We start from the raw sequence: 19,125 nt of genomic DNA, 5'->3' as shown, positions 1-19,125 counted from the left end.
CCTGAAGAACCTAAAGAACCTGAAGAACCTGAAGAACCTAAAGAACCTGAAGAACCTGAAGAACCTGCAGCTGCTGAGATGTTTCCATCTGATGAACTTCATCCTGTCTGCGCCCGCCCAGGACTCGGCTCAGGACCATGGGTTACAGGGCCTTTGAGGCTGCTGCTCCTCGACCACCTCAGGGCTCCACAGACGATGGATTCACTTTTTATTTCGTACTGTCTTCCCTGATTGATTTTTATTGTTGATTGCTTTTAATGCATTTAAATTTTAAATTGTATTATATTGTCTTTATCATTGTTTTTATTGTCTTCTTGATTGTGCACATTGAGATTTGTCCACAAATGTAATGTGCTTTAGAAATAAAATCCATTATTATTATTATTGTTCATCCAGACCAAACTCTGGGTCGATTTGTTTCCTTCATCATTCATCACAGAACCGCCTCCCTCACCACTGATCACAACAGCTCAAGAGCTCAGAGCATCCAATCAGAGCGCAGAGCTATCAGCAACAGCCAATCAGAGCTCAGTTATCAGCAACAGCCAATCAGAGCGCAGAGTTATCAGCAACAGCCAATCAGAGCGCAGAGCTATCAGCAACAGCCAATCAGAGCTCAGGGAGAAAGAATTTTTGTTTCACAACTTGCAAGAGATGGAAGGAAAGATAACACACACACACACACACACACACACACACACACACACACACACACACACACACACACACACACACACACACACACACACACACACACACACACACACACACACACACCTGTACTGACACACTTCCTTCATCTCTCATTGCAACATGTCTGCTGTTCTCACTGAAGCAGATCAGTGTGTGTGTGTGTGTGTGTGTGTGTGTGTGTGTGTGTGTGTGTGTGTGTGTGTGTGTGTGTGTGTGTTTTGACATTTTATGAAAATCTTTGCTGATTTTTCTAAATTCACACAAATGTTATATTTGATGAATATTTTAGTCAGCTATTTTTTTCTAAAATTATAAAACACTTCAGAAAAAAATGATATTTATTGCCATGTTTTATTATTAAAATATTTTAATAATTGTGGTATTTTGCAGTATTTTCTGGCATTGTTCTGATATTTTCTGCTACTCTGTGATATTTTGCGGTGTTCTCTGGTATTTTTGTGTCTCTGTGGACGTTGCTGTGACTTTCTCTTTGTTAACGTGAACATTTGTTTAACCTTCATGTTGTTTGTTTAAAAGCTCGTGTTGAAGTGGAGATCGATGGACAGACGTTTGACCTGCCGTCACCTTGCCTGCAGCTCCTACACACATGAAATTATGATTTTCATGCAAATAAATCAATGAGAGCTCCGGATTGTTCCACTCTGCTGAACAGCAGCTCAGATTTAATCTGCAGTAAAATGTTTTGATTGATCTTTAAACAGCAGCAGGAAAACGATCAGAAAGAAACAACAAAAAAATCAACGAGAGGTCACCATGTGATGCGTTCACTGACTTCATCAACCAATAAAATAAATGTAAACTGTGATGCATTCACTGACTTTATCAACCAATAAAATACATGTAAACTGTGATGCATTCACTGACTTTATCAACCAATAAAATACATGTAAACTGTGATGCATTCACTGACTTTATCAACCAATAAAATACATGTAAACTGTGATGCATTCACTGACTTTATCAACCAATAAAATACATGTAAACTGTGATGCATTCACTGACTTTATCAACCAATAAAATACATGTAAACTGTGATGCGTTCACTGACTTTATCAACCAATAAAATACATGTAAACTGTGATGCGTTCACTGACTTTATCAACCAATAAAATACATGTAAACTGTGATGCGTTCACTGACTTTATCAACCAATAAAATACATGTAAACTGTGATGCATTCACTGACTTTATCAACCAATAAAATACATGTAAACTGTGATGCGTTCACTGACTGGTGAACGTCAGGTCAAACTGTCTGCTTTGTTTTCGTTTTTTTTACTGCAAACTCAGACACACAGACATAATGTTCTGCAGAACACCACAACAGGAACACAGTGGCCTTGTCTGTCTCACACACACAGAGACACACACAGACACACACACACACACACACACTCTGCAGGAATGTGTCGACCAGCTGAGAACGGTTCTTCGTGTTGGACTCAGCGGGTCAGAGCTCAGCTGGTTAAATCTGATTAGACGAGCTGACCTGAACTGTGTCTCCGTGGAAACGACGTGTGTGTGTGTCATCACAGCAACACAACTTATTCACCGCAGGTCAACAACCCGACGTTTGTCACACATCTGGATAGAGAAAAACCAGCACTACACCTGGACCCTGAGTGTGTGTGTGTGTGTGTGTGTGTGTGTGTGTGTGTGTGTGTGTGTGTGTGTGTGTGTGTGTGTGTCTGTGAGCCTGCAGCAGCGTTGTGTTCAGACTAGACTGTTCTTGTCACTGCTTCTTTCTCACTCTGTTGCTGTTGAAGGAAAATTCCAGAAAGAATGAACTGGTTCTCCCTGTTCCACTGCAGCTGCACACAACCTCAGTCTGACGTCTGAACACACGCAGACCGACCACAAGAAGACACAAAGTAACACAATACCAACAGAAACTGACACAAAACCACCACAAAGAGACACAAAACCACCACAAAGAGACACAAAACCACCACAAAGAGACACAAAACAACCACAAAGAGACACAAAACAACCACAATGAGACACAAAACGACCACATAGAGACACAAAACAACCACAAAGAGACACAAAACAACCACAATGAGACACAAACAACCACAATGAGACACAAAACAACCACATAGAGACACAAAACCACCACATAGAGACACAAAACAACCACAGAGAGACACAAAACAACCACAAAGAGACACAAAACAACCACAATGAGACACAAAACAACCACATAGAGACACAAAACCACCACATAGAGACACAAAACAACCACAAAGAGACACAAAACAACCACAATGAGACACAAAACAACCACATAGAGACACAAAACAACCACAAAGACACACAAAACAACCACAAAGAGACACAAAACCACCACAAACAGACACAAAACGACCACAATGAGCAGAAATGTGACCAGAGTGACTAAATGACGGACTCCTGGAGGGTCGAGGCTGTTTTCTAAACTAAGGGTTTACATGCTGCAGAGCTGCAGGTTTAATCCCAACGACACGTTCTGACATTCCTCACATTCCACCTGTTAAAGTTCTCACTGAGGAACCACAAGAACTGGTCCAGAACCACAGCTGGAAACTGGACAGGTGAGTCTGACCAACAAAACCACCACAAAGACACACAAAACCACCACAAAGAGACACAAAACAACCACAAAGACACACAAAACAACCACAAAGAGACACAAACAGCCACATAGAGACACAAAACCACCACAAAGAGACACAAAACAACCACAAAGAGACACAAAACAATGACAAAGAGACACAAAACAACCACAAAGAGACACAAAACAACCACAAAGAGACACAAAACAACCACATAGAGACACAAAACCACCACAAAGAGACACAAAACAACCACAAAGAGACACAAAACCACATAGACACACAAAACCACCACAAAGAGACACAAACAACCACAAAGACACACAAAACAACCACAAAGAGACACAAAACAACCACAAAGACACACAAAACAACCACATAGAGACACAAAACAACCACAAAGAGACACAAAACAACCACAAAGAGACACAAAACAACCACAAAGAGACACAAAACCACCACATAGAGACACAAAACAACCACAAAGAGACACAAAACAACCACAAAGACACACAAAACAACCACAAAGACACACAAAACAACCACAAAGAGACACAAAACCACATAGAGACACAAAACCACCACATAGAGACACAAAACAACCACAAAGACACACAAAACAACCACATAGAGACACAAAACAACCACAAAGAGACACAAAACAACCACATAGACACACAAAACCACCACAAAGAGACACAAAACCACCACAAAGAGACACAAAACAACCACAAAGAGACACAAAACCACATAGAGACACAAAACCACCACATAGAGACACAAAACAACCACAAAGACACACAAAACAACCACATAGAGACACAAAACAACCACAAAGAGACACAAAACAACCACAAAGAGACACAAAACCACCACAAAGAGACACAAAACAACCACAAAGAGACACAAAACAACCACATAGAGACACAAAACAACCACAAAGAGACACAAAACAACCACAAAGAGACACAAAACAACCACAAAGAGACACAAAACAACCACATAGAGACACAAAACAACCACAAAGAGACACAAACAACCACAAAGACACACAAAACAACCACAAAGACACACAAAACAACCACATAGAGACACAAAACAACCACATAGAGACACAAAACAACCACAAAGAGACACAAAACAACCACAAAGAGACACAAAACAACCACATAGAGACACAAAACAACCACAAAGACACACAAAACAACCACATAGAGACACAAAACAACCACAAAGAGACACAAAACAACCACATAGACACACAAAACAACCACAAAGACACACAAAACCACCACAAAGAGACACAAAACAACCACAAAGAGACACAAAACAACCACATAGACACACAAAACCACCACAAAGAGACACAAAACCACCACATAGAGACACAAAACAACCACAAAGAGACACAAAACAACCACAAAGAGACACAAAACAACCACAAAGAGACACAAAACAACCACATAGAGACACAAAACAACCACATAGAGACACAAAACAACCACAAAGACACACAAAACAACCACATAGAGACACAAAACCACCACAAAGAGACACAAAACAACCACAAAGAGACACAAAACAACCACATAGAGACACAAAACAACCACAAAGACACACAAAACAACCACATAGACACACAAAACAACCACAAAGACACACAAAACCACCACAAAGAGACACAAAACAACCACAAAGAGACACAAAACAACCACAAAGAGACACAAAACAACCACATAGAGACACAAAACAACCACAAAGACACACAAAACAACCACAAAGACACACAAAACAACCACAAAGACACACAAAACAACCACAAAGAGACACAAAACAACCACAAAGAGACACAAAACAACCACATAGAGACACAAAACAACCACATAGAGACACAAAACCACCACAAAGAGACACAAAACAACCACAAAGAGACACAAAACAACCACAAAGACACACAAAACAACCACAAAGAGACACAAAACAACCACAAAGACACACAAAACAACCACAAAGAGACACAAAACAACCACATAGAGACACAAAACAACCACATAGAGACACAAAACAACCACAAAGAGACACAAAACAACCACATAGAGACACAAAACAACCACAAAGACACACAAACAACCACATAGAGACACAAAACAACCACAAAGAGACACAAAACAACCACATAGACACACAAAACCACCACAAAGAGACACAAAACAACCACAAAGACACACAAAACAACCACATAGAGACACAAAACAACCACAAAGAGACACAAAACAACCACAAAGAGACACAAAACAACCACATAGAGACACAAACCAACCACATAGAGACACAAAACAACCACAAAGAGACACAAAACAACCACATAGAGACACAAAACAACCACAAAGACACACAAAACAACCACATAGAGACACAAAACAACCACAAAGAGACACAAAACAACCACATAGACACACAAAACCACCACAAAGAGACACAAACCACCACATAGAGACACAAAACAACCACAAAGAGACACAAAACAACCACAAAGAGACACAAAACAACCACAAAGAGACACAAAACAACCACATAGAGACACAAAACAACCACATAGAGACACAAAACAACCACAAAGACACACAAAACAACCACATAGAGACACAAAACCACCACAAAGAGACACAAAACAACCACAAAGAGACACAAAACAACCACATAGAGACACAAAACAACCACAAAGACACACAAAACAACCACATAGACACACAAAACAACCACAAAGACACACAAAACCACCACAAAGAGACACAAAACAACCACAAAGAGACACAAAACAACCACAAAGAGACACAAAACAACCACATAGAGACACAAAACAACCACAAAGACACACAAAACAACCACAAAGACACACAAAACAACCACAAAGACACACAAAACAACCACAAAGAGACACAAAACAACCACAAAGAGACACAAAACAACCACATAGAGACACAAAACAACCACATAGAGACACAAAACCACCACAAAGAGACACAAAACAACCACAAAGAGACACAAAACAACCACAAAGACACACAAAACAACCACAAAGAGACACAAAACAACCACATAGAGACACAAAACAACCACATAGAGACACAAAACAACCACAAAGAGACACAAAACAACCACATAGAGACACAAAACAACCACAAAGACACACAAAACAACCACATAGAGACACAAAACAACCACAAAGAGACACAAAACAACCACATAGACACACAAAACCACCACAAAGAGACACAAAACAACCACAAAGAGACACAAAACAACCACAAAGAGACACAAAACAACCACAAAGACACACAAAACAACCACAAAGAGACACAAAACAACCACATAGAGACACAAAACAACCACATAGAGACACAAAACAACCACAAAGAGACACAAAACAACCACAAAGAGACACAAAACAACCACAAAGACACACAAAACAATCACATAGAGACACAAAACAACCACATAGAGACACAAAACAATCACAAAGAGACACAAAACAACCACAAAGACACACAAAACAACCACATAGAGACACAAAACAACCACAAAGAGACACAAAACAACCACAAAGAGACACAAAACAACCACATAGAGACACAAAACAACCACATAGAGACACAAAACAACCACAAAGAGACACAAAACAACCACAAAGACACACAAAACAACCACAAAGACACACAAAACAACCACAAAGAGACACAAAACAACCACATAGAGACACAAAACAATCACAAAGAGACACAAAACAACCACATAGAGACACAAAACAACCACATAGAGACACAAAACAACCACAAAGAGACACAAAACAACCACATAGAGACACAAAACAACCACATAGAGACACAAAACAACCACAAAGAGACACAAAACAACCACATAGAGACACAAAACAACCACAAAGACACACAAAACAATCACATAGAGACACAAAACAACCACATAGAGACACAAAACAATCACAAAGAGACACAAAACAACCACAAAGAGACACAAAACAACCACAAAGAGACACAAAACAACCACATAGAGACACAAAACAACCACATAGAGACACAAAACAACCACATAGAGACACAAAACAACCACAAAGACACACAAAACAACCACATAGAGACACAAAACAACCACAAAGAGACACAAAACAACCACAAAGAGACACAAAACAACCACATAGAGACACAAACCAACCACATAGAGACACAAAACAACCACAAAGAGACACAAAACAACCACATAGAGACACAAAACAACCACAAAGACACACAAAACAACCACATAGAGACACAAAACAACCACAAAGAGACACAAAACAACCACAAAGACACACAAAACCACCACAAAGAGACACAAAACAACCACAAAGAGACACAAAACAACCACAAAGACACACAAAACAACCACAAAGAGACACAAAACAACCACAAAGAGACACAAAACAACCACAAAGAGACACAAAACAACCACAAAGACACACAAAACAACCACATAGAGACACAAAACAACCACAAAGAGACACAAAACAACCACATAGAGACACAAAACAACCACAAAGACACACAAAACAATCACATAGAGACACAAAACAACCACATAGAGACACAAAACAATCACAAAGAGACACAAAACAACCACAAAGACACACAAAACAACCACATAGAGACACAAACAACCACAAAGAGACACAAAACAACCACAAAGAGACACAAAACAACCACAAAGACACACAAAACAACCACAAAGACACACAAAACAACCACAAAGACACACAAAACAACCACAAAGAGACACAAAACAACCACATAGAGACACAAAACAACCACAAAGAGACACAAAACCACCACACAGAGACACAAAACAACCACAAAGAGACACAAAACCACCACAAAGAGACACAAAACAACCACAAAGACACACAAAACAACCACAAAGAGACACAAAACAACCACATAGAGACACAAAACAACCACAAAGAGACACAAAACAACCACAAAGAGACACAAAACAATCACATAGAGACACAAAACAACCACAAAGACACACAAAACAATCACATAGAGACACAAAACAATCACAAAGAGACACAAAACAACCACAAAGACACACAAAACAACCACAAAGAGACACAAAACAACCACATAGAGACACAAAACAATCACAAAGAGACACAAAACAACCACATAGAGACACAAAACAACCACAAAGAGACACAAAACAACCACAAAGAGACACAAAACAACCACATAGAGACACAAAACCACCACAAAGAGACACAAAACAACCACATAGAGACACAAAACAACCACAAAGACACACAAAACAACCACAAAGAGACACAAAACCACCACAAAGAGACACAAAACAACCACAAAGACACACAAAACAACCACAAAGAGACACAAAACCACCACAAAGAGACACAAAACCACCACAAAGAGACACAAAACAACCACAAAGAGACACAAACCACCACACAGAGACACAAAACAACCACAAAGAGACACAAAACAACCACAAAGAGACACAAAACCACCACACAGAGACACAAAACAACCGCAAAGACACACAAAACAACCACAAAGAGACACAAAACCACCACAAAGAGACACAAAACCACCACAAAGAGACACAAAACCACCACAAAGAGACACAAAACCACCACACAGAGACACTAAACAACCACAAACAGACACCAGTTTGATGTCATCCTCTGATTAACAACCAATCACGTTGGATGTTCTGCACATGCCCAGTGTGAACCGGCAGCAGTTTGTGGGTCCGTCTCCAGTTTTGTGTTTTTGTTGTGAAGCAGCCGGACTGTTGTTGTCTCAGTCAGACAGTGTGGGTCGGCTCAGTCTGCTAACAGCGTTGCCACGGTTACCCCAAGACTTTAGTGCTTCCAAAGACACACACAGACACACACACACTGACAGCCTTGAGTCTCACATCTCTGCAGTCACAACAATCTGTTTGCTCCAGCTTTGGATTGAAAACACAACCTGCTACACACACACAGTAACACACACACAGGTCAGAACTGTATCAACAGAGCAACACGCAAAACAAGCACAAAGACACACAAGACAACCCCAGAAAGACAGAAAATGACCAGAGAGACACAAAAGACGGCTTTCTGTCCTCACTGTCCTTTAGGTGACCATGTTTGAGTCATTTTAGAGAAGTTTTAATGTCATTCTACACGGGGTTTATTATGTTGTCATTTTGGACAAGTTCTGAGTAGTTTTGATGTTTTTGTCACTTTGGACCATTTATTGACATTTGGGACATGTTTCAGTCTCAGGACAAATTCTAACATTTTACACAGGTTTCTGTCATTTTTGTGACCAAGTGCTAAGTCATTTTGGTGATGTTTTTTGGGCCATTTTTAAAACATTCTGGACACGTTTTAACGTCATTTTAAACAGATTCTGAGACATTTTTTGTCACATTTCACATGTTAAAAGACTGGACATTTATTTTGTATGATTTTGGACCAGTTTCAGTCCTTTTGACAACAGGACAGCTCCAGAACGTCTGCTGCTCTCAGGTGGATTCAGACTGAACAAAGCGTTGATCAGCTGCTCCACCCAGACACTCCAATCCTCCTCCGTCTGCTCGCCGAGGTTACTGCTCCCTGTGGGACTCTTTCTGCCTTCATCACACCGAACAACACCGTTTATCAGGCTGACGTCTGAAGACCAGAACAAGGCGGCCCACAGCAAGAGAACGGTCCCGAAAGAAACGCTAAAGGACCAAAATACGATGCAAAGAAAAACAACAAGACATAAAGCTACCAAAATGAGACGTAAAGCAACGACAAAACAATGCAAAACGCACAAAATGTGACACAACCAATGAGATGTCAGCGATCATCTGGACCCTCAGTGAACACCTGGTACCCCGCAGACTAAACCCAACAGAGCCTCAGACTGTTGAAGGACTGTCCCATCCAGCTAGCTGGAGGGGTCACCAGGTCATTCTAGGACCTCTTGAGGCATCATTCCAAAGCAGTGAAGAATCAACCATCATTCCCCCAACAGCACCAAAGCAGAGAGCTGAAGGACTACAGACCGCTGGTGCTGACGTCCATCCTGTGGAAACGCATGAACAGAGCTGTACGTCCCAGACCTGAAGATCTACGGTCTGTCTGTGGACCAGGTGGAAAGCTAAAAACATCCTGGGACAGACACTGACACCTGCCTGTCCTTTGGACAACATGTGGACACTGTCTACAGAAAAGGACAGCAGCGTCTCCACCTGCTCAGGAAAGCTTCAGGTCTGCAACATCAGCAAAGAAGTTTTAACCACATCCAAAAGACTTGAAAGACTTGATTTTTTCTCCAAGTTCTCTACATGTTGGTGATGTCCTAGAAACAACACACACACTCAGAAGTCTCTACAGAGCAGGGGGGGGGGGGGGGGGGGGGGGGGGGGGCTTGCCCAAAATGTATAAATTATTTGTAAAACCACTCATGAGTAGGGTTAAGGGTGTTAAAAATACCAGAAATCTCACAGATTAATGTCTTAGCACCATTTAGTTTTGCTCTAGACCAGACTGGCTTATAACTTATACAGGGGGAGCCCTCTAGGCTCATTATTTAGAGATATGGACTGCTGAACATTGCCCCCATGAAAAAGTGGCCTAATTTTCAAGGATCCTGAAGTCAGTGTAGCACAGGTGGTAGAGATCTGCTAATTTGCACAGAAACTCATCTATCCTCTTACTGTAGCCATGCAAAGTCCAAACTTCTAGCCATCACTGCACCATGCTCAATTCTACCCTCAATCTATTATTTTATTATTTATGACTTTTTAATTCAAGTCTCTGTGATACCCAGGAGCAGATATAAGCATTTTAAAACCTAAAAATTCCAGGCGAGGATTGGGGGGGGGGGCATTTTGGCCTGAATTATTAAAATTTGAAAATGCCATAACTCAAAAACTACTGGGAGTAGAAGCCTGTAATTTTGCACATAAAGGGTTTTTTTTTCATGATCTCCCACCAATATCTTCCAAAGCCAAATTGAAAATGGTGCTGCCCCCCCCCCCCCCCCCCCCCATCTGTGAATTTCAGACGGAATTGGTCAGAAGAAAAATAATGTACAGTAAAATAAAACAACAGCAGCATAATAACAGAAGTCCTGAAAATAAATAAAAGGAAAACTAAAATGGATTTAAAATGATTGAATCTGTCAAAGGATGTTTGACTGTAAGCTCTGCAGACCATAATAATAATAATAATAATAATAATAATAATCTGTACAGTATTAGAACTTTGTTAAACAGCTTGCTCAGTGAAAACACAAAAACGTTTTCTGATCATTTCAGAGAAGATTTTAAACCAGAACGTTTCTAGATTTAATCCGTGGAAAGTTTAAATCTGAACTAAAACTCCTGCTGAAGCTGGAAATCTGGATTTAATTTCATTTCATTCTCAGGTTTTCTGTCTCCAGTAAACGCTGAATCTGAAATGTTTTAAAGGTTCTTTTCATGTTCTCACTAGCTGCTCAGAACTCTTTCCTCTGGACTGTAAATCTGCTCAACATCAGCTGCTCTCAGCTGAACTCGGTCCGGTTCAGACCCGGTTCAGGTTTCTGAGCCGGTGAAGCAGCGGAACCGGACCGAGCCGCTCCGGAGTCCTGAGGCCGGCGATCCTACCTCTCCTCCCGGGGCTGGAGCAGCAGCAGCCGCCGAGCAGCAGCAGCAGCAGCGCCGCGGAGCCTCCTCCTCCTCCGGGCTTCATGGTCCGGGGGTCGATCCGGGTGTCGGTCCGGGTGTCGTGGGTCCGGGTATGGGTCTGAGTGTGGGTCCGGGTGGGTGTGAGCGGCGGAGCAGTGAGCGGAGTGACGGATCGGTCTGTCGGTCCGCTCCGCCTCCTTCCGCCTCAGAGCAGCAAACAGCAGACACGAGGAGTTTAAGTAGGAGGAACCGGGGTTCTCTACAGGTTAGTCAGAGGTTCTCTACAGGTTCTCTACAGGTTAGTCAGAGGTCTCTACAGGTTCTCTACAGGTTAGTCAGAGGTTCTCTACAGGTTAGTCAGAGGTTCTCTACAGGTTAGTCAGAGGCTTCTCTACAGGTTCTCATTACAGGTTAGTCAGAGGTTCTCTACAGGTTAGTCAGAGGTTCTCTACAGGTTAATCAGAGGTTCTCTACAGGTTAGTCAGAGGTTCTCTACAGGTTAGTCAGAGGTTCTCTACAGGTAATCAGAGGTTCTCTACAGGTTCTCTACAGGTTAGTCAGAGTTCTCTACAGTTAGTCAGAGGTTCTCTACAGGTTCTCTACAGGTTAGTCAGAGTTCTCTACAGGTAGTCAGAGGTTCTCTACAGGTTCTCCAGAGGTTCTCTACAGGTTAGTCAGAGGTTCTCTACAGGTTAGTCAGAGGTTCTCTACAGGTTCTCCAGAGGTTCTCTACAGGTTCTCCAGAGGTTCTCTACAGGTTAGTCAGAGGTTCTCTACAGGTTAATCAGAGGTTCTCTACAGGTTCTCTACAGGTTAGTCAGAGGTTCTTACAGGTTAGTCAGAGGTTCTCTACAGGTTCTCCAGAGGTTCTCTACAGGTTAGTCAGAGGTTCTCTACAGGTTAATCAGAGGTTCTCTACAGGTTAGTCAGAGGTTCTCTACAGGTTAGTCAGAGGTTCTCTACAGGTTAGTCAGAGGTTCTCTACAGGTTAGTCAGAGGTTCTCTACAGGTTAGTCAGAGGTTCTCTACAGGTTAGTCAGAGGTTCTCTACAGGTTCTCCCAGAGGTTCTCTACAGGTTAGTCAGAGTTCTCTACAGGTTAGTCAGAGGTTCTCTACAGGTTCTCCAGAGGTTCTCTACAGGTTCTCCAGAGGTTCTCTGCAGGTTAGTCAGAGGTTCTCTACAGGTTCTCTACAGGTTAGTCAGAGGTTCTCTACAGGTTCTCCAGAGGTTCTCTACAGGTTAATCAGAGGTTCTCTACAGGTTCTCTGGTTCCTCATAGCCCTGTTCCTTGGAAGGTTCTCTAAAGGTTCTCCATGTTTCTTCTCTGCTTTGTCATCTGTTGTGGAGAACACCAGGGGTCTGTTTCATGAAGCAGGTTTAACAAACTGAGTTTAATCCTGAACTCTGAGTTGATCTATTCTGAGACAGAAACTCTGAGTTTTCGGTTCCACAGCGGCTGGTTTGAGTTGGTTTAATGAACTTGGAGTAGTTTCACTGGGAGTTAAGCGCGTGCACCACACCTCTGAAAAGACAGCATCAATGGATCTGAAGACGTGTGTCCATCCATCCTCTATACACCGCTTTATCCTCACTAGGGTCATGGGGGGTGCTGGAGTCTATCCCAGCTGACTCTGGTGAAGGCAGGGGACACCCTGGACAGGTCACCAGTCTGTCACAGGGCTACATATACAGACAGACAATCACACTCACATTCACACCTACGGACAATTAGAGTAACCAATTAACCTCAGCATGTTTTTGGACTGTGGAGGAAGCCGGAGTACCCGGAGAAAACCCACGCATGCACAGGGAGAACATGCAACTCCATGCAGAAAGATCCCAGGCCGGGATTTGAACCGGGGATCTTCTTGCTGACTTCAGCGGTTGCAGAGATATCGGACCGGACATAGCCACATACATACTTACATACTTACCCAGCCAGATACCGCACTGAATGCAATAACCCCGCCAACATACCCATTGGGCGTGGTTAACTAATACACATACGTATTTTTAAAGCATATTCATACAAATATTTAGTTCTCTTTTGGCCCCTTCACACCACAACAGACCTTGTAACTGTAAGTAGTCAACACTCCAAAGATTTGTCCAAATGGTAGTTTAAGTTTACTGAAACATGTCACTGATCTAGGATGAAGAGGATGAAACTGTGTCTGCTGCCTTTACAGAGGGGGATCCAGAAAGGCATACAGAGGTATGTTACTGATAGTTCTCTTCTCATTCAGACTTTGGGTGGAATATAGAGTGTGACATTTAGCCTACACTGAAGTATTGCACATTCTCAACCTTTAACAGAGCATGGCTGGACAGCAGCAGGATGGTTCCTCAGCTTCCACTGCACAGACTGACACAGTGAGATGGATGTTCAGGAAACACCAGAGCTTCATTCTGTGGAATTCATGTGCAACTGTATCATTGAATGTCCTCTATGTATTCCCAGTTATCAGTAAAACAGATTTACAAACTGCATTTGCTGAGAAGAATCCAAAAAACAGATTAGGAGGGCAGATCTGGAAATTGAAATACTGGAGCACAAGTTAGAGGTGGTGATGGTCACAGGTGAATTATGTTAACTACTGGAACATGAACTGAACTATCTCTTTATTTGTAGGAAATAAAGAAGAGGCAAATGAAATGTGTATCATGTCTTTATTTGCTGTGGTGGTGATGATGGAGACTTAAACTCTAAAGTGATTCTTGCATACGGTGTCTCTGACTGCTCTGCTGTCCTGGATAGCTGCAGGTGGATGGGCTCATCATCTGGGTCTTCAGTTGTAGGGCAGGGTGTTGCTCTCCTCTAATAGTGGTAATATTATGAAGAACAACACATGGCACAGTAATATCACAGGCCCTCTCAGGGGTCACCCTGAGGAGACGTAGACTCTGGAAACGGGCTTTCAGCAGGCCTATGGTCATACTCCACCCCGGGCTCTGGTCCTGCAGTGAGTCCGGTTGAAGTTCTGTTGGGGGCCTGGTTCAGGGTCAGGACATGAGGTCATCAGCCTGGGTTGGCATGGTAACCCCTGTCACGCAGCAAGAAGGCCATCAAACTCTCCTGTAATGTATAGAGGATACATCAGAGCATATTAAAGGAGGGAGACAAGAGAATTCTATTGTGAAAATTTTATGCTGCTGACCACGCTGCAGTCTGTTGCTCAGGTTAGACTCTCCATAAATCCTGGAGTCATGAACAGACCCAGACCACGTGGCCTCCACATTAGAAATGAATGTATGCAGCATCACACATGATCTGGACAGTGCATGAGAATGACAGATGTTGAACTATGATGCAGTCCTTTAACATTTAGAAACAGTAGTCAGTCTACCTGTAGCCTACCTGCACATTTATGCTGTGAATGGACTTCCTGTCATGATGTGAGGGAGCTGTGATGGGGATGTGTGTGCATCTATGCAGCCAATCACACTGGGAAATCCTAAAAGAAATTAAAATGACTGATCGCAGTCTGAGGCTGCAGCACAATGTCATGAACAGAATATGATTTAAATGAATTTAACAGATCTCTACATCATTCACCTGCAATCCTGTGGATCCTCCTTGATGCTCTGACAGGTTTGTGTCCAGGAAAACCACAATGACGAGTAAAAGTCATTTCAGAGCCAGGAACACTTTTCTGACCGTCCTGCATACACTCTTACTGAATCTGTTTTCATTTAACTTTTATTTTACCAGGGAAGTTAGATGAGAACTAATTCCTCATTTTCAATACACAAAAAAAGACACAAAAGATACAAAAAGATCAGAAAAGGAGAAAAATTTACTGACAAAGTCACACAATTACAACAAACATCGCCAGAGTTCTTTGATTGTTCTGTCGTTTGTTCTTTTTTAACATTTGCTGTCTTTCAGTGACTTAACTCGACGTCTTTTGCTGGTTTTTAGCCGTTTTTTTCAGTGTTTATGACCTGGTTGCAAGCATTTCTTTGAAAACATTTAAGTGATTTTCTCTAAATCCATCCAGCAGAGAGGAAACTCTTTCCGCTGGCTGAGCTTTTCCTGCATTCATTATTCAGATCTGCTGTTTTTCTTGCTGTTTACCTGAAACCTGCTGCCGAAGCAACAAAACCCTTAATGGATTTAATCACTCCTCTGTCCCTAACACATGCTGACAGCAGCTAACACATGCTAACACATGTTTACAAGTTCTAGCACATGCTAACATATGCTGACAGATGCTAACACATGTTTACAGAAGTCATCACAAAAGGATCATTAAAACATAAAATATGACCTCAAAAGAGCAAACTGATGACAAAAAGACACAAAACAACCACAAAGAGACAAAAAAGACCACAAAGAGACACAAAATGACCACAAAAAGAGAAAACATTAACACAAAAAGACAAAAATGACCTCAACAAGAAATAAATTAACACAAAAAGACACAAAATAACCACAAAAAGTACAAATTAATGACAAAAAGACACAACATGACTTCAAAAACAGAAATATTAACACAAAAAGACACAAAATGACCTCAAAGAGACACAAAATGACACAAAATTAAAGCTGCAAGCAGCGATGGACCGGGTCCTCGCATCCTTACTGGTCGGTCAAATCCACTCATGTCCACCGGTGGCGCTGTGACTGAGGGTGTATGCCAACCTGTGGATGTGATGAGGGTTGGACTCTGATCATACATGTAAAGTTTCAGGCAGATTGAAGCATGTTGAGGCGAGTTAGACAGCACTTCCTGTTTGATGGCGAAGGATCAATATTTTTGGGAGTCGCCATGACACACGCCCTTTGACTTTTGTGGAGCATTTCACCACTTTTCATCAGGAAGGACTGTTGCAACATACTGGCCAAATTTCAGGTCTCTCAGATTTACCCCCAATGAGTTTTTAATCAGAAAAATTTACAGCGAATTCAAGATGGCCGACTTCCTGTTGGGTTTTAGGGTGTGGCCCATGATTGACTTTTCGTGTGTCCTGATGTGCTGCATATGCCCCCCAAACATTGTAGCTGTAGTTGAAATGTCGTGACAGTTGGCCTGATGACCACCTTTTTAAATTTTACAGGGGCGCTAATGGAGCCATTTTGGCCACATGCGCGCAATTCCCAATAAAATATCCAATTTTTCGCCAGTCCTGATGTGCATGGGGGATGTTTAGGCCGCCAAAGTGGAGTTTGAAAAGACGGGAAAAGAGTGAAAAAGAAGAAAAAGAAACCCTCCGTTGGTGCTCGGACCCTAATTATCACAAAAAGACATCAAATGTGGACAGAGACAGACAAGGATTGTGTGACGATGATTCAGGTTTACAGGCTGAGTCAGTGAAGAAAGGAGGAAGAGGAGGATGAAGAGTGTGGGAAATGCAGCAGGAGCAGGACGGACTAACGAGGCTAACGAGGATAACGAGGCTAGCAGAGGATCAGTGTATGATCGATACCAGGACCTTCAGAGGCTCAGAGGAGCTCAGACCACAATCTAGATGTTTACACACATTTATTCTGATGTTACCTCCTCAGATAACACCATGGCTCTAACCTACTGGATGAAACAACACAAAATAAACAGAAAAAACAACACAAAGCACAACGTAAGTCCACAATATTCCACAGAAACACCAAACAGTCGTGAGCAGACCCTGTCAGCTTTGTTTCTCTGAACTTCTCCTCATATTCAGGTCAGACGTGGAGCTTTTAGTTCAGTGGGACTGAAAAATGAAACTGATTTCCTGCTGACGTCCAGAATAATCCTGAACATGAATTTATTAATGTGGCGCCTTTTAACAAAGAGCTTCCCCTGAAACGCTCATTATTCAGCTTTAAATAGTGTTTATGAATGAGGCAGTCAGAGCAGGAAAATGCTTGAGCTCTGCAGAGGAAACACGTGAAGACACAATCCAACCTGAAACATCCACAGACATGGAGTTACTGATTTATTTGGTAGAGGACACATTAATGAACGTCTGTCTATACAGCAGTAGATTATAGCAACAATGCTGATTTACATCCACAGACCACAGGCAGGTAAAAAAGAACAGACACAACAGTCCATACATAAGACAATAGAGTCACAGTGAGAGGACAGCACAAGTGTCCGAAAGAAGTGATCGGTGGTCATCAGACTGGTTCATGTTCAGCTGTTCAAGGTCGCTAACATGGGACACTCCCATCTTTACACATATATGTGTGTGGTGTACATACATATTTATACACCTTTATGGGATTTTTTGTTTTCAGTTTCTCATGTTTAATATAAACTCCAACAGACAGGCGGTTATTATGGTCTGTGGTGATGAGGCAGTAGATGGCGCCTCCTGCTGGCTGCAGCAGAGAACTAAAAAAATACACATTGGAAGAGTTAAAATCCAACAATAAACTTATAAATTCTGCTGTACCTGACTGTAAAACACAATAAACTGTAAATAAACTCCACATCAGAGATCTGAAGAAGTATTCCAGGTGGATAAACCAAATACTGCAAATATCTGGACACAAAGTAACATTTAATGGGAAAAAAATCTAAAAAACTAAATTATTTTATACAGAAAATAGTATTTTGGGAGGAAGAACCTTAAAACTACAATTACTTTAGACATAAATGAAGTATTTCGTGGCGGAATAAACCCTAAAAAATTAAATTATTTGGACATATAGTAGTACTTTGAATGAATAAACCTAGTACATTAAAATATTCTAGACAGAATGAAGTATTTTAGGAGGAACAAACATTTAAAGCTCAGAGTATCTGGACATAAAGTAGTATTTTGGAGGAATAAACCTGTAAAATTAATGATTTCAAGACAGAATGAAGTATTTCGGCTTGAATCAAACCTTGAAAACAAAAATGATTTGGACATAAAGTAGTATTTTGGAAAGAATAAACTAAAAACTCAAGTATTTTATACAGAAAATAGTATTTATGTAAATAAAACTAGAAATAAAACTGTGCCAGACAGAATGAAACATTGCCTTTGGAATAAACTCTACAAACGATAAATATTTTAGACAGAATGAAGTATTTTTGGGAGGAATAAACCCTAAAATGTAAAAGCATTTGGACATAAAGTAGTATTTTGGAGGAATAAACCTCTTACACTACACTTACTTT

The 19,125-nt window shown here is 41.3% G+C and overlaps 1 long non-coding RNA gene and 1 pseudogene across 1 annotated transcript; one reads left to right on the top strand and one right to left on the bottom strand.

Moving 5' to 3' along the window:
- Nucleotides 1-12,245, bottom strand: part of LOC127531354 (melanoma receptor tyrosine-protein kinase-like) — a 32,251-nt pseudogene extending 20,006 nt beyond the window's left edge.
- A 210-nt stretch (nucleotides 12,246-12,455) lies between these two features.
- On the top strand, nucleotides 12,456-13,783 carry LOC127531360 (uncharacterized). Its single transcript, XR_007938416.1, has 3 exons — nucleotides 12,456-12,546; nucleotides 12,674-12,750; nucleotides 13,179-13,783. It is a non-coding gene; the product is annotated as an uncharacterized LOC127531360 (long non-coding RNA).
- Nucleotides 13,784-19,125: the final 5,342 nt, after the last annotated feature.

This window comes from Acanthochromis polyacanthus, chromosome 20 (assembly GCF_021347895.1).
Source record: "Acanthochromis polyacanthus isolate Apoly-LR-REF ecotype Palm Island chromosome 20, KAUST_Apoly_ChrSc, whole genome shotgun sequence".
NCBI lineage: Eukaryota > Metazoa > Chordata > Actinopteri > Pomacentridae > Acanthochromis > Acanthochromis polyacanthus.
Note: the sequence above shows the minus strand (reverse complement) of the source record. Positions and strands in the feature narration are given on the sequence as shown.